Source organism: Amblyraja radiata, chromosome 9 (assembly GCF_010909765.2).
Source record: "Amblyraja radiata isolate CabotCenter1 chromosome 9, sAmbRad1.1.pri, whole genome shotgun sequence".
NCBI lineage: Eukaryota > Metazoa > Chordata > Chondrichthyes > Rajiformes > Rajidae > Amblyraja > Amblyraja radiata.
Genome location: NC_045964.1, coordinates 26,014,119 through 26,030,393, shown reverse-complemented (window position 1 = coordinate 26,030,393; position 16,275 = coordinate 26,014,119). Strand labels below are relative to the sequence as shown.

The window sequence follows — 16,275 nt, the reverse complement described above, 5'->3', positions numbered from 1 at the left end:
GAAGAGTATGCTTCAAATAAGTTGTGAAGCACTTGCCTGGTGATCAACTGACCCTTTGCCTCTGTTGCCTACTCTGCGTGGTAGCTCCACTTTAGGGTGGCACAGTGACACAGCGGTAGAGATGCTGCCTCATTGCGCCAGAGACCCAGGTTCGATCCTAACTACGGGTGCAATCGATACGGAGTTTGTATGTTCTCTGCGACTACTTGGGTTTTTTTCCGAGTGCTTCCGTTTCCTCCCACATTCCACAGGCAAGCTGGTTTGTAAGTCAATTGGCTTCTGTAAATTGCGTGTAAGATAGAACTAGTGCATGGGTGATCATTGGTTGGCGTGGACTTGGTGGACCAAAGGGCCTGTTTCCATGCTTTATCTCTAAACTAACTTAAACTTCTGTGACCTTGTGACTTCCAACCAATGCTAGGTGTTAGTTCTATGGCTGATCTGTCAGTCGGTCTGCTAGCTTGGCACAAGGTGATTTCTCGGTTTGTAAATCTTTCAATGTTGCCGGTAATCAGACAATCTTAAATAGTTGAAATTGTTCGAAATAACTAAAACACTGTTAAAGCAAACTCTACGAAATCCATCTTTTATAAGATACATTAAACTTCTTAAAAACCTAAATATCCATTGAAATAATGAAATATAAACAACAAACTGATTCATTTGTGTTTTTAAGTCAAAGGTGTTAATAACTGCACGCATGTGACAATTTAGAGAGATATGGGCTAAATGTGGACAAATGCATCTAGCTTAGGTGTGGAATCTTGGTTGGCATGGTCGAGTCGGGCCGAAGGGCCTGTTTCCGTGTAGTATGACCCAACAACCTCTATTTCCCATATGACAATTAAATGACTCACGGATCAGCCAGTATATTCAGTGACTGAAGGCCTTCAGCACCATCAATACAGGTATGTAACTGGTTTGCACCAGTGATAGAGTGGTTTGCATGATTCAAGGGCAGCTCCTATGATGCTTTAATCTTGTGACAGTTCATTCTCTCAAACCCTATTTGTACCTGGACGTAGAGTTGGCTGTTTGGAGACAAGGTTCGCCTGCCATGATAACATTTCAGAAACTTGGGGGAATGAGGCCTAAGAAGGCAGATTTCCACCATGTGGCATTGAGTCCAGAAGCTGCGCACCAGGTACGTGGATGATCCAGCTCACTCAGCAGAGGCTCCAGAAAACCTGTGATCTGATGCACTTTGCAAAGTGTGAAACCGCAGGAGGAACAAGAACTTCCATGGATGTCCAACCACTCGGCAAGAGAAGGAGAGGAGGAGGAAGAGAAGGGGAGAGGTGGAAGTGGTTCAAATAATGAGCCATCAGAAGGAATGTTCCTCCTCAAGATTCTTGTAATGTTCTCGTGGGTTCTCGGCAAGTAACCAGTAACCCTGGTAAGATGTCCATCTTGGTATCTACTATGCTTTAGGTCCTATGAAGAGCATGTCGAAGATGACCTGGCTTGTACATGTGCAGCGAAGCAGTGTGTGAGCAGTTGGATGGGTTAATGGATGATCAGTACAAGTGTTCAGCACCATCTCCACTTCCATGTCCCTTTCCCGCAGAGTCCGCGGCAACCAATGATCACCTGCACACTAGTTCTATGTTATCTCAATTTCTCATCCTACACACTAAGTGCAAACTACAGAAGCCAATTAACCTACAAACCCGCACATCTTTGGACTGTGGGAGGAAAGCAACACACCTGGAGAAAGCCCACACAGACACAGGGAGAACGTACAAACTCCATGTAGACAGCACCAGTAGTTAGGATTGAAACCGGGTGTCTGACGCTGTGAGGCAGCAACCCTACCACTGCGCTACCATGCTGAGGGTGAATTGGAGGGAGCCATTTGGCTATAGATAAGGATGAGGGTGAGAGTAAATGATGGATGGACATGTTGGAATGGTGGGGAAGTGCAACGACGGAGAGGGCTGACGGCAAAGGTGCATCGTTTGGGAGAAGTAATGTGCTGGAGTAGGCAAGTCAACAACTTGGAGTGAAATACTTGCATGGAGTGAACTGGAGTGAAATACATGCGTAATGCACTCTGCTTTGGTCTCAGGGACAGGGATTAAAACCTAGGTTATGCTTGAGGCCCCAAGTCTCATTATAATGCGTATATGGCCAAGCAAGATACTTTAGTTTAGTTTGGTTTAGGGACACAACTTGAAACAGGCTCTTTGGCCCACTGATTCTGCGCCAACCAGTAATCACCCTTAAACTAGTTCTATCCAACACACTCGGGACAATTTACAGAATCCAATTAACCTATCAACCTGCACGTCTTTGGAATGTAGGAGGAACCCGGAGCTCCCGGAGAAAATTCACACAGATACAGGGAGAACGTACAAACTCTGCACAGACAGCACCCATGGTCAGGATCGAGCCTGAGACTCTGGTGCTGTAAGGCAGCAACTCTACGGCTGTGCCACCGTGCCACGCGAACGGGAACAGCGACCCGTTGGCTAACGTCCGGGTGACAGCAAGGTCGAACTTTCAACACCTCCCACTCCAATCCAGCCCACCCACCATTTAAAAAAAATTAACTTCTCCCCACCTCCCCTGAATATAATATTGCTCTTTAAATAACACGGGGCAGTGAAAACAGGAAAGTGCAAAGCGATGATATAAATAGCCACCTTTTACTGAGGAAGCGGTGGCATTAATAGTATATTATTTTGAGTTGTTTTATTTCCATGAGTAATGCGAGGGCACAGGATGATCGACTGTATTCCACGTTAGGGGGACAGTGAGGAGCCGTGGCCTGTGCTGGAATGTCAGGTTCCTAGAGCCAACCTCAACATCTTCAAGACGACCACCCCGTCAACCTTCTGCTTAGAGAACAAACACGGGCCCCATCGTTTTGCAGTAGGCAGGAAACTAATCTTGGCCAGCTGATGTTGATTCAGCAGCAGAGGTGGGGAGACACCAGGTTATATAAACCTCACTGTGAACATACAACATGGAGGGGATTTGCTCCAATATTAATATTAATACATTTCTATTTTAGGTTTCATGAATACAAAAGGAGCTTAGTGAAGTAACAGTGTAGGTAGAACAGGTGTCCGATGCATGCAGGATAGCAAGACGCACTGCTGATTGGAAGAACAAAAGCCAGGTCTAAAGTCTTAATCTGCCACCATTCTTGTATACAACTGATCATGGGTTGTGCTGGCAGACAGAAAATGATGGGGAAATTAATTACCAGATTCCAGCTTCAGCAAGGGATGACTCCTGAGAAACGAGAAGTGGTCCACATTTGGCCACTGTGAATCTTTATTGTCAAAGGACAGTGTTGTACCTTCTGACAATAGTTTAAGATGAGGAAGAAACATTTAATAGGAACCTGAGGGGTAACATTTTCACACAAAGGGTGATGGTCAGGAACGAGCTACAGGAGAAAGTAGTTGAGGCAGGTAATATCACAATGCATAAGAAACATTTAGACCGATACATGGATACGATAGGTTCAGAGGTCTATGGGCCAAATGCAGGCAGGTGGGACTAGGGCAAATGGGGCATGTTGTTTGGTGTGGGCATGTTGTGCTGAAGGGAAGTGTTTATGCTGTGGACTCTAAGTTAGGGAACCTTTTTTGAGTAGATATTGAGTGTTGGACTCAACCTGTCAGAGACTTCAGTCAACAAGTTGATAATGGCTTGAAGTCTAGACTTTAGACTTTGGATATACAACGTGGAAACAGGCCCTTTGGTCCACCGAGTCCACGCCGACCAGTCTCACCCCGTACAATAACACTAACCTACACACAAGGGATAATTTACAATTTTTATCGAAGCCAATTAATCTATAAGTCTGCACGTCTTTGGAGTGTGGGAGGAAACTGGAGCACCCGGAGTAAACCCATGAGGTTAAAGGAAGAATGTACAAACTCCGTACAGAAACGCCCACAGTCAGGATCAAACCCAGGTCTCTGGTGCTGTAATGCAGCAACTCTAATGCTGCGTCACTGTGCCACCTTGGAGTTCAGACTCCGAGCATAGACAATCTCTCCACCTGCACATTGCTGCATGACCGATGAGGTAAACTTAGTACTGGGGCATTATTGCTGTATGCCAAATATTTCCCCATTAGTTCTGAAGATGAATTCCACCCCCGTAGAAAGTTTGTTGGCTGCAAGCTGCAGCATTGTTATGAGAAAGATGAAAGCAAAATGTTGGGGCAATGCCTCAGCCTTGTTTGTCACTGGTCGTTGATTCTGTTGTAGACCTTGGTTGGGATCATGCCATCAAGTAACCTAACATTTGATGGCACGATTGGGTATTCTATTGTGTAGATGCACAGAGTCTCGTGCCCAGAGAAGATGAATTGAGGACCAGAGTTTATGTTTATGGTGAAGGGGAAAAGATTTAATAGGAATCGGAGAGGTAACCTTTTCACACAAAGGGCTGTGGGTGTATGGAACAAGCTGCCAGAGGAGGTAGTTGAGGCTGGGACTATCCCACCATTTAAGAAACAGTTAGACAGGTACATGGATATGACAGGTTTGGAGGGATATGGGCCAAATGCTGGCAGGTGGGACTAGTGTAGCTGGGACATGTGTGGGCAAGTTGGGCTGAAGGGCCTGTTTCCACTGCATCATTCTCTGACTCTATGACTAAGATGGGTACAAGCTCTTGTGGACTGCTCCACATTCTCACTGGCCTGACAGAGTCAAACACTGTGGTAAAGGTAAAGAAGGCCAAGTCTGATGGGTTGGTGCTGTTCTTCACATGGCACAGCTAATATACATTGAGCCTCTAACTACAGGTTTCCTGAAAGGAGAAACAAACAAGTTTGATTTAGTTTAGTTCATTATTATCACGTGTTCCAAGGTACAGTGAAAAGCTTTTTTTTGTTGCGTGCTAACCAGTCAGCGAAAAGACTATGCATGATTACAATCAAGCCATCCACATTGTACAGATACAGAGTAAAGGGTATTGTGTTTAGTGCAAGATCCAATAAAGTCCAATTATAAATCAAAGATCTCCAATGAGGTAGGACTGCTCTCTAGTTGGTGAGGTGAAGGTTCAGTTGCCTGACATCAGTATTTCCCCCAAAACCAACATTCCCAGCACTCAAGCCACACGCAATCAATTGACTAGACTGGGCAGGCCATTTTTTTCACGTTCCCAACAAATTCTCCCAAAACTGACACCCCATTTTGAGCTACGCAACAGAAAAAGCACACCAGGAAGGCAAGGGAAATTATATGAGACTACAGCTTCCGCACTGGCTCTTGAGAATCTCTGACCCATAGCTACTGAAAGTGGAGAAGGAGCCTTCACGGTGATGTTGAGTCCGTGCATCAGAAGTATACAAGGGCTTTGTGGAAATGTTGGAAAAACAGTGCAACACTTCTCAAACTACCCAACATTTGCCCAGCAAGACAACCCTTGGCCTATATATGGAAGACTCTAAGAATCTAACAAAAGCCTTATTATTGATCTTCGTGCCCCTAGAGCTCAGTAGAAACAAGTTATTCCCAATCTAAAGGGACTGGCTAAGAAGAAGAAAGTAACCAAACATACCCAGTGTTTCGAGTTTAATCAAAGCATGCTTCTTCCAAAATACACATTTGATGAAAGGATTGCTTTTCTTAGTTCAAGTTTAAGCAAGTTGAGTTCTTGGAGAATCTCCATGCTCCCTTTGGTGGATTTTGTTTGCTTTGTATTAATATAGCTAGATAAATAGCTTTGTGAAGATGCTGAAGGCTTTAAAGGAAAGAAACTCCATTCTCAAAGGCAGCTCCTTTTAAAAAGGGGATACCTTCAAACCGTTTCCGCCCAGTGTTGTGAAGGGTTTGCCACCCATAGCTTGCCTCAACATCCTTTTGTTGTTCTCTTCCACATTTGGTTTTGTATACTTTAAGAAGAGGGACCCAACGTGGGGGGCGGGGGCCCGTCGAGAGAACAAAGAGGGACCTGGCATGGGGGATTATCGCAAACAAAGAGGAATCCACAGTTGGGGTTTGGGGGGTGGGCGAGAACAAAGAGTGACCATCGGGACTATATTGAAGACTTTTGTAAGTTTGTGGGCGCCCCATATACGGGGAGACTCTTTGCATACTTATTGTATTGTACGCAAAACAAAGACTTTTACTGTAACAGGTACCTGACAATGAAGCATCATCATCATTATCAAAAATATATTATTTCTTAATATTACTATTGATAGACTAAGGTACTTTCTTGGAGTGCATGGTACAAATTTTGAAGCCAGTAACTGCAGCAAATTTCAATAGGGATGTGTCAAATTAAATTCTTGTGATGAATTTGCATTTAAGTATTCCTCTTGGCAATAACTGTTTGTCACTTCCATCCATCTACAGTCTCTGCTACTGATTCACTGTTAGTTTTCACTGCCAATTAGGAAGCTGCCAATATTTGTCTTGATGTACAAAGCATCAAGAGTCCAGTAGAATGGGCCATAATCTTGCAACATATGACATATTTCAACATGGGAAAAGGCAGTCAGTTCTGCCCATTGAGTCTATGTTGTTTTACAGAGCAATCCAATTTCTGTGATGGTCGCCCAAAAAGGATGTGTGGGTAAATAGACAGGTTTTCAGCACCCAATTAAATGATTTTATATATTATGCAAAATGAGAGGAGTGTGGGGGGGGGGGGGAGATTTACTAGGAACCCGAGGGGCAATTTTATTACGATAATGTGGGTATCTGGAAGGAGCTGCCACAGAAGGTTGTTCAGGCAGGTACTATCACAACGTTTCAAAAACATTTCGAAAGGTACATGGATAGGAAAGGTTTAGAGGGATATGGGCCAATCGCAGGCAGGTGGGACTAGTGTGGATAGGGCATGTTGGTTGGCGTGGGTAAGTTGGGCTGAAGGGCCTGTTTCCACGCTGTATGACTCTCAAAGTCTAATGAAAATAACAGGTAAAGAAAAATCAATGGATGGCATTTTGTAAATATACAAGCAGTTTAAAAAATTCCACTGCACACGTGGTTAACGGTTTCAATTGCATTTCCTGTAAAGAGTCTGTTTTGCATCTGTACTCTAAGACTGGGAAGTTTCCATTCTACCTCTAGGGAGTATAGTGTTCAATGCAGATTGTGTGGAATGTGGCTTCACCATTCCATTACTGACCTGATCTCACGTCAAACAGTTGGTGCTTTTGTCGTCACAAAGTGGGACAGGTCCCTCGGTGAAGAGGAAAGTATTTCTTTTCTGTGGCTACCTCACCCTCCATTGTACAGAAGCTCATGGATTGCATTGTTCTCTCAAAAATTCCTGGAATGCTCTAAGCAATACTCTGTAGCACTGCCCTGACCCATTACAAAACCCTGGATGAGAAAGCACATTCCTCGTCTGTAGCCATTAGCAAGTATCCATGTTGGAAACTGGCCACTTACTTTGGCACAGGAGATAAACAAATTAATCATGAAGATACAGCACTACCAACTAAGCATGGATGCACAACTAGCTCAGTCGGTAGAGCATGAGACTCTTTATCTCAGGGTCGTGGGTTCGAGACCCATGTTGGGCAACATCAACTTGGCGCCAAAATATGATGACGGGCGAAAGGATTTCACCGTGCAGTACATACATGACAATAAAGAACCATTAAACGATTGAACAGAACACAAACTGCCTCACACAATTATGCTGCCTCATGAATCACGGAATGCGTAATCTCCATCCCACCTGAAACAATGTAACTTGCTACAAAAGATGATTCTAACTTCAAGTCAATTTGGGCAAACAAAATAGGGAAATTCCTTGCTGACTCTCTCAAATTATCACAAATTGGGAAATCACTCTGGTATTGATAATCCTCCACAGTTCCCAGGTTTTCATGAGATAAACTCTGGCCAATGACAGGAAACAGCTTTTGCTTAAAGGAATTCAGCAACATTACAACCATCTACTCCTGAGCCAAAAGCCTATCCCAGTTATTCCAATTAAAGGTCACCCACATGAAACAATAATGGCTTCTCTCTCCATGGATGTTGCCTGACTTCTGATAACATCCAACTTAGTCTCATAGCACGATTATTATTCTCTCTCTATATATATAATTAGTCATCTATTAAATCTGCTTATGACAGACCTCTATTGGTTACACAAGGCACTAGCAGATGCTGGTATACAAAAAATGACACAAAGTGCTGGAGTTACTCAGCGGGTCAGGCAGCATCAATTGAGAACATGGACAGGCAATGATTGGCATGGATAGGGTACAGATTGTGGATGATCAGCCATGATCACATTGAATGGCGGTGCTGGCTCGAAGTGCCAAATGGGCTACTCCTGCACCTATTGTCTATTGTCTAATGCAACATTTTGGGACGGCTCAAGACCTCTATTGTTACCATGTATTTTGAAATTTTGACTGCACTTTAACTGGGAAATTGAGCTTCAGAAAGCAATCTGGTGGTTTTATTCATTAACCATAGAAAACCAAGTGGCCATAGGAGCGGCACAGTGGTGCAGTGATAGAGCAGCTGCCTCACAGCACCAGAGACCTGGGTTCGATCCAGACTATGGGTGCTGTCTGTGTGGAATTTGTACGTTCTCTCTGTAACTTTTCACTGTACCTCAGTAGACGTGACAATAAACTAAATTGAACTGAACTAACTGCATGGGTTTTCTCCAGGTGCTCCGGTTTGCTCTTATATTTGAAAGACGTGCTGGTTTGTAGGTTAATTGGCTTGTATAAATTGCCGCTACTGTGTATGATCAGAATGTGGGATAACATAGAGTGAATGTACGGGCGATCGATGGTCATCGTGGAGTTGGTGGGCTGAAGGGCCAGTCTCTATGCTGTAGCTCCAAACCAAATCAAAGTAAACCAGATTGTGCCAGATTCATAGGTAGACAAAAATGCTGGAGAAGCTCAGCGGGTGAGGCAGCATCTATGGAGCGAAGGAATAGGTGACGTTTCGGGTTGAGACCCTTCCAGATTCACTGTTTGAGTTATTTCTCTAACAACTGTAGAAAGAAGTAGATGACTTCTCAGAACACCCAGCTCATGAGCAGCAGAGATAATGTATTTGGTCATGTCCACAGATGCTCCTGCTCCATCATGTCCACTATTAACCAGCTGAACCAGACTGCAAATGTAATATCTGATTCAACAAGTCCCTTCAGACTGGAGAAGGGTCCCATCCAAAATGTCGTCTGTTCATTCCCTGCACAGATTGTAAATTGTCGCTAATGTGTGTCGGATAGTGTTAATGTGCGGGGATCGCTGGTCGGTGTGGACTTGGTGGGCTAAAGGGCCTGTTTCTGTGCTGTATCTCTAAACTAAAAAACTGCACAAAGATGCTACTTTGCCTGTTCCTCCAGCACTTAGTTTTTTTTGCTCAAGATTCCAGCATTTGTACTCTCTTGTGTCTCCAAGAGCTTTTAAATGTTTTACTAAATTATAAGATCTATAAATAGGGTATTCTTATTCTAAACAACCGATTCAAAGAAACAGTCAAAATCTGGTAAAGCTACACCCATTAAAATGTACTCCTTCACATTCATAAGATGTCAACTGAAGTAATCTCTGCATACACACTGATTATGAATTATTCTTTGCAGAACTCTGCACGTGTGGCACAGAAAACACAATCCAAATTTTCAAAAATAAAACAAGCTTTTGGCTCCCTGTTTGAAATTAAATGGATGTCCCATTTCTGAGAAAAAAACTAAGGAATCTCCATCCAAAAGATCAATGGACAGATGCCAAACTTAATATATTTCTACAGTCACTAAAAAATGCTGATGTGAGTGAAAAGTAAGTCAGGGACTGAAGGCAAATATGTCCATAAGCCCACCTTGGGGATTCTGCCGTTGTGTATCTGACCGCAATGGGCCCCAGGAACATGACTGCTAATAAATTAGGTTGCTTCCTTTAACTCCCAACGATACACCGTCACTGTAGACAGCAGTAGGAGGAAGATGGCCAACGTGCAATAATTGCATGCAGAAGGTGTAACTCAGTCCAGCAGTGTGGATCTACATACTTGCTCTGCATGGCAGATGTTGACAAATATTTGGCCTTGTGCGCATTGTTTTTCTCACTTGGGTGAATAAGCAGTCCCAGAATGCAAGACATGAAGGTGGCACAGTGGCACAGCGGTATAGTTGCTGCCTAAAGCGGCCTTTTCACGGGGCGAGTTGACGCAAGATGTCACCAGAGTGAAGAGGTCGTGGTCCAGCACGAGTCTCGCACGATATAACGGCAGTAGATAAAGAGTTCCCACGGTACTCGGCATTTCTGCTATTTGTGCGAGTGACTTGTCCGTTTCCCGAGCTTTCCCGTTAAATCTTGAATGAACATCGTGAACTACACGTGACACAAATGATGTAACTTTTTTTTCACACACTATATATATCCTCCCTTGGTTGAATTGGCTCATTTGGAGACATATTTTACTGTGTATGTGGGAGACACAGATGGACTGAGCACAGTACCTCGGTCTTACTGTGTGTGGGAGAGGGGGAGAAAGAGACGTATACTCACAGAGGCAGAGTCTCTCAGCCTGTGTAAGAGGGAGGGAGAGAGAGAGAGAGGCACACACAAGGTGGATGTGAAATCTCACCTGCCTGTTTCAGTGACAGACACCCGCCGTCAGTAAATGAAGACACCCCCATCTGTCTCCCCCTCCTCTCCCTCGACTCCCCCACCTTTCTCTCCCAACTCCAGTCCCGTCCCGACCCCCTGGGAAACTGAATAGAGCAACAGTCAACTGCTGCCTGTGCGCTGATATGACAATAAAGGCTACTTTACTTTACTGAGTTAAAGAGTTCCCACGGTAGACTGTAAAACTGGGACCCTGGTTCTGGACTCCCCCAACACCGGAACCCTTCTTCAGACAGCCTAATCGGAATTGAGTCTGAAGATGTGTCTCGTCCCGAAACATCAGCTTTTTTTCTCCAGAGATGCTGCTTGACTCGCTGAGTTACTCCAGCTTTTTGTGTCTGTCTTCGGTTTAAACCAGCATGTGCAGTTCACTCCTTACACGGGTCTCTGTACAACATTGATTGGTAGCGTTCTGGACCCCTGGACCCGAGGACTCCGACCTGTATCTCTCAAAGAAGTACATGTGAAAATTTTCTCACGGACCATAAAAATGCGTAACCTTTCAGTAAAGTCCCTTTTAAAGTCCCTTTTAAAGATTATAGTTATTTTCTTGAATCTCATTAACATAACTCATGAATAAGTTGATGTCCATATGCGGATGCAAATCTTTATTTTTATTTATTTTTTAAATTCAATCCCACATAAGATAATTTTTACTCACCTTCTGTTCCCTCTGTCCAGCTTCCGGGTTCACCGTTCGCAGGAGTTCCCACGGTACCCGCAAGAGTTATTACGGATATCGCACTGGCCACTACGTTCATATAATGTTGCAATACTCAACCACAAGTGTACAAGTCAATCTTGGAGAAATTCAAACTTTCTTGAATTTTCTCCCGAGTGACCAAGTTACACGACGACCTGCCGTTAGCGCTACGGTGGTCCACGGTGGTCCACGAATGCCGCACTGTTATCGCACGAGGTTCCCACGATGTTAAACTCCGGTTAACTCTTGCGTCAAGTCGCCCCGTGAAAAGGCCGCTTAACAGCGCGACTGAGACCAGGTTCGATCCTGACTATGGGTGCTGTCTGTACAGAGTTTGCATTTTCTCCCTGTGACCTCGTGGGGTTTCTCCAGGTGCTCTGGTTTCCTCTCGCCATTCCAAAGATGTGCGTGTTTTCAGGTTAATTGGCTTCTGTAAATTGTCCCGAGAGTGTAGGATAGAACCAGTGTATGGTGTGATTGCTGGTCGACAACGGGCTCGGTGGGCCAAAGGGCCTGTTTCCACGCTGTATCTCTAAAACTAAAACTACAAATAATAGCTAAAGACATAATTATGCCAAATTTCACGTTGAAGATGGTATCATTAGCATGGTATTCATTCGAGGCCAGAGGTAATTTAAACTTGCTTGCATCAAGAGTCAGTTTCATACTTGTCATGGTCAGACTATTGCTTGACAGCTGGGTGTAATGATGGTTTTGAAATGTACCAGCATGCATTGAATTGGTTGTTAATCTTTGGGCGGGGATTTGTGGAGACACAGCTTTTAATGAGAAAAAGGAGGACAGATTCATATTTTTTGAAGGAATTTGAAACATCATAATGAAACTCAGGTTTTAGAAATCATGCATTCCGCAGCCATGCCATTTCATTTATACGTCATTAAAATGCTGACACAAGTGATCAGATTTTCTGACCACAGGTGGTTTCACCTTTCCAGGAGATTAGTGAGTCAGTGAGACTGGAGAGCACTGTGACCTCAGTGGCTGTTACAGCCTGATAAACAGCTCAAGAATGTTCCTGCAGCTTATCTCTGTACAGAACGCAGACATGAGCAGTTCAATCATCATCACCTGCAGTTCTACCAAACACCTCTTGCGCTCGAGATGACAGCTGCAAACATTTGGCTCTTTTTAAAGTAATAGTTTTGACCCCAGCTATAAACCTCAGAGATGTACAAATTTGCAACATTAGACATTACCTTTTTTGCAGTCGATCCAGATTGTGCACCTGGAGAAAAAATGACTAAGCCTTTTTGGTATGGGCTGCGTTGCTCTGAAAGAAGTCATGTCTCTCACTCAATTCCTGGGATGGCTCATTAATGTATAACGAGATATTGGAGAGAGTCATAGAGACCTGGAGTCATCGAGTCATCCAGTGTGGAAACAGGTCCTTTGGCCCAACCTGCCAATGCCGATGAACATGCCCCATCTACACTAGTCCCATCTGCCTGTGTTTGACCCATATCCCTCCAACCTATCCTGTCTATCTACCTGTCCAAATGTTTTTTAAACTTTGCGGTAGTACCTGCCTCATCTTCCTCCTCCGAAAAGCTTGTTCCATATACCCAGCACCCTTTGTGTAAAAAAAGTTGCCCCTCAGGTTCCTATTAAATCATTTCCCCCTTACCGTAAACCCAGGCCTACATTCCCCTGGAGTACTGAAGAATGAGGGGGATCTGAGTGAAAGCTACAATATTCATTCAGGAACGTGAGAAAGTGGGAGTAAAGGTCAATGCAGAAAGTTGGCGATTGAATTGTATACTATATTATTGCAGTGTTGTATGGTGCAGTTTCCAGGCTAATGAGAATCCTTGCTGAGAAGCAATCACATATGGTACTCACAACACGTGTGTAGCACATTGATGTAAAATGTTTTGGAACATTTCACAGAAGTGATTATTAAGATATGGATACCTTTAGCCCACATTTTGCCCATACCCCTCTAAACCTTTCCTATCCATATACCTGTCCAAATGTATTTTAAATATTGTTATAGCACCTATCTCTACGACGTCCTCTGGCAGCTTGTTCCATATACTCACTGTTTGTGAATGATCCACGACAACATACATAGTGAAATATTAGTCTTTATTCCATAAGTAATCTAGAACATTTAAACTGCCAGCCATTCATATCCTGCTCGGCGTGGCTTCTGAGAGCTGGCTGACCTTGTTAGTGTGGTACCGTGTAGTACCGTAATACCATATAATGGGTGGCATGCATATATGTGTAGTGGAGATTATAAATGGCATGGATTAATAAGGGTTCATCTACATCCTTCTTCTTAAAGAAGCAAAGCATATATAGAGTGGTTAATAGAGTATATATTGTAAAACACCAGTATAAACTGTGTGCATACATGAGCACATAAAACAAAACAGGTCAAGCACAGTTCAATTATAACCGGTGAACTCTCCAATCAGCGGGTTTGGCTTGCAGACATGACCTGCACGTGTACAGTAATACCCCTCGTGCGCCTCATCCTTCTCTGAGGAAACGAGTCCCTTATCGGGTGAACGAGGAGGAGAAGACACCGGTTGAGATGGGGGCACCGGGGAAAGCAGGGATGGCGCTAGCACCTGTAGAGGAGTCGCCTGAGTGGCATTCGTGGAGTGTGAGGGAAGACCGACGGGCTGGTCAGGGTAAGAATGGGAAGGTGCTGGTTCATTAACCAGGAGGAGGTGTTGGCGGGTGCGTCTATAGATGCCATTGTCAACACTGACCAGGTATGAGCGTGGCTCTGTGGTTGATCCCAGAATGACTCCAAGGTGGTCATAGCCTCTGAGCGACCATAAGCGGACAACCTGTCCCTTGTTGAGCGGTTGAAGTGGAGAGCTGATTTTGTCATAGTATTTTCTTTGTATGTCGCGGCGGCGTTGGAACTGGGATTGGATCGCCGACGGTGCGCGAACTTGTGGTTCTAGCAGTTGCTTGGCCATAGGCAGGGTGGAGTGGGTTCGCCGTGACACGAGTCGTTCGGCCGAAGATCCCAGGAGAGGGTCGCGGACAATGTTTCGTAGGTTAAGTTGGTCGAGATAGACATTAGAGCCGGCCCTGTGTGAGCATTCCATTAGTTCTTTTGCACTAATTACCGCGCGGTCCGCCAGGCCGTTGGACTGCGGGTACTCGGGGCTACTATAGGTCCCTGCGATAGTCTCCTTTGGAGGCATGGGTTCGTATCCCACTCCTGACACCATGTTTGTGAATGATCCACGCCAACATACATAGTGAAAAATTAGTCTTTATTCCATAAGTAATCAGGAACATTTAAACTGCCAGCCATTCACACTCAGCTCAGCTCTGAGAGCTGGCTGACCTTGTTAGTGCAGTACCGTGTAGTACCGTAATCCCATGTAACGTGTGGCATGCATATATGTGTCTTGTAGATTATAAATGGCAGGGTTTAATAATGGTTAATCTACGCTCACCATCCTCTCTGTAAAAGTAGATCCTCAGGTTCCTATTAAATCTTTCCCCTCTCACCTTAATCCTATGTCCTCTAGTTTTCACCTACTCTGGGCAAAAGACTACGTATTCCCCTATTATGACATTACACACCTCAGCCTTCTGTACTTCAAGTCTCAACCTGCTCAACCACTCCCTGTAGCTCATGTCCCTGAGTGCCGGCACCATCCTCGTGAATCTTCTCTGCACTCTTTCCAACTTTTGTGACAGCCTTCCTATAGCACGGTGACCAAATCTGAACACAAATCTCCAAATGTGGCCTCGCCTACATGTTGTTCAACCGCAACATGACCACTTTTCCCTGCTCCTGCGCAAAGAAAGATTTCCAAATGTGACTTTTTCTTTCTCTCCTCTGCAGATCGTTTTAATTTCGTAGATTGCAAGTTAATCCTTGCAACATTAGTGATAGAAAAACAATGGCGTAAAAGGGACTTCTATTCAAGTTTCTTGCTAAGTTGACCATTTTTAATACCAATGAATGGCATTTCAGGGAAAAGCTTCATTTGAAAGGTTTTTTTAGGACACTTAGCCAAGCCTTTTCCAATCATCGCTTTGGGTGGAGCATAGTCTCTTGACTAATTACATAAAAATGTAAATTAAAACCAGATTGCCTTTAAAATAAAAAGCTCCAGCCAATTTTATTTTGCCTTTTGATAATCTTTCATGGTTGTCAAGGGGGGAGGGTACTGCCTAACTTTATGTGGGCGAAGGTCAGAGGAAAATGAAACCATTAGATAAGGAAGATTTCAAATTGGCAGCAGCTCTTCTGTACTTGTCTATGATTGTATTTATTCATAGTATGATTGTTACTGGATTGTATGGAAAACAAAGATTATCACTGTCTCGGAACATAGGTATATGTGTCAATAAAGTATTATCATCATCATCATTAATAATTCTGATATCAAAACTAATGATCTGCAGATTCAAACCCTTGGCAGCTGGGGAATTTAAACTTGATTAATTAAAGAAATCTGGATTTCAAAATTGCATTTCAGCAATGATAATGATGAAACCACTAGATGCAAAAAATGTTTCAATAATAGATATCTACTAACTTTACATACATGTGTCCATACCCAAACACTGTGATTGACTTTTAACTGCTCACTGAAATGTTTAGTTTAGTTTATTATTTTCCCATGTACCGTGATACTAATCCTTCTTGATTAGTATGAGTGTCAGAGGTTACGGGGAGAAGGCAGAAGAATAAGGTTAGGAGGGAGAGATAGATCAGCCATGATTGAATGACAGAGTAGACTTGATGGGCCGAAAGGCCTAATTCTGCTCCTGAACACAGCTTCTTTCCACAGGCAATAAGACTGGTTATCGGACTGTGTCCCCTCCCCATATAATCATACGGCAACACATCTAACCTCGCCCATACTTTGACAGCTAGGCACCTGTCAAAGCAAAGCCACTGTTCGGTCTGAATGTCTGTTTTTATTTCGATTTTTAGGCCTATTTTAGATATGGTAATTTAAATTTTTTA

General features: G+C 43.8%; 1 non-coding gene across 1 annotated transcript; it reads left to right on the top strand.

Annotated features, from left to right (window-relative positions):
* Window positions 1–7,437: 7,437 nt before the first annotated feature.
* On the top strand, window positions 7,438–7,510 carry trnak-cuu. The gene has a single exon. It is a non-coding gene; the product is annotated as a tRNA-Lys (tRNA).
* The last annotated feature ends 8,765 nt before the right edge of the window (window positions 7,511–16,275 follow it).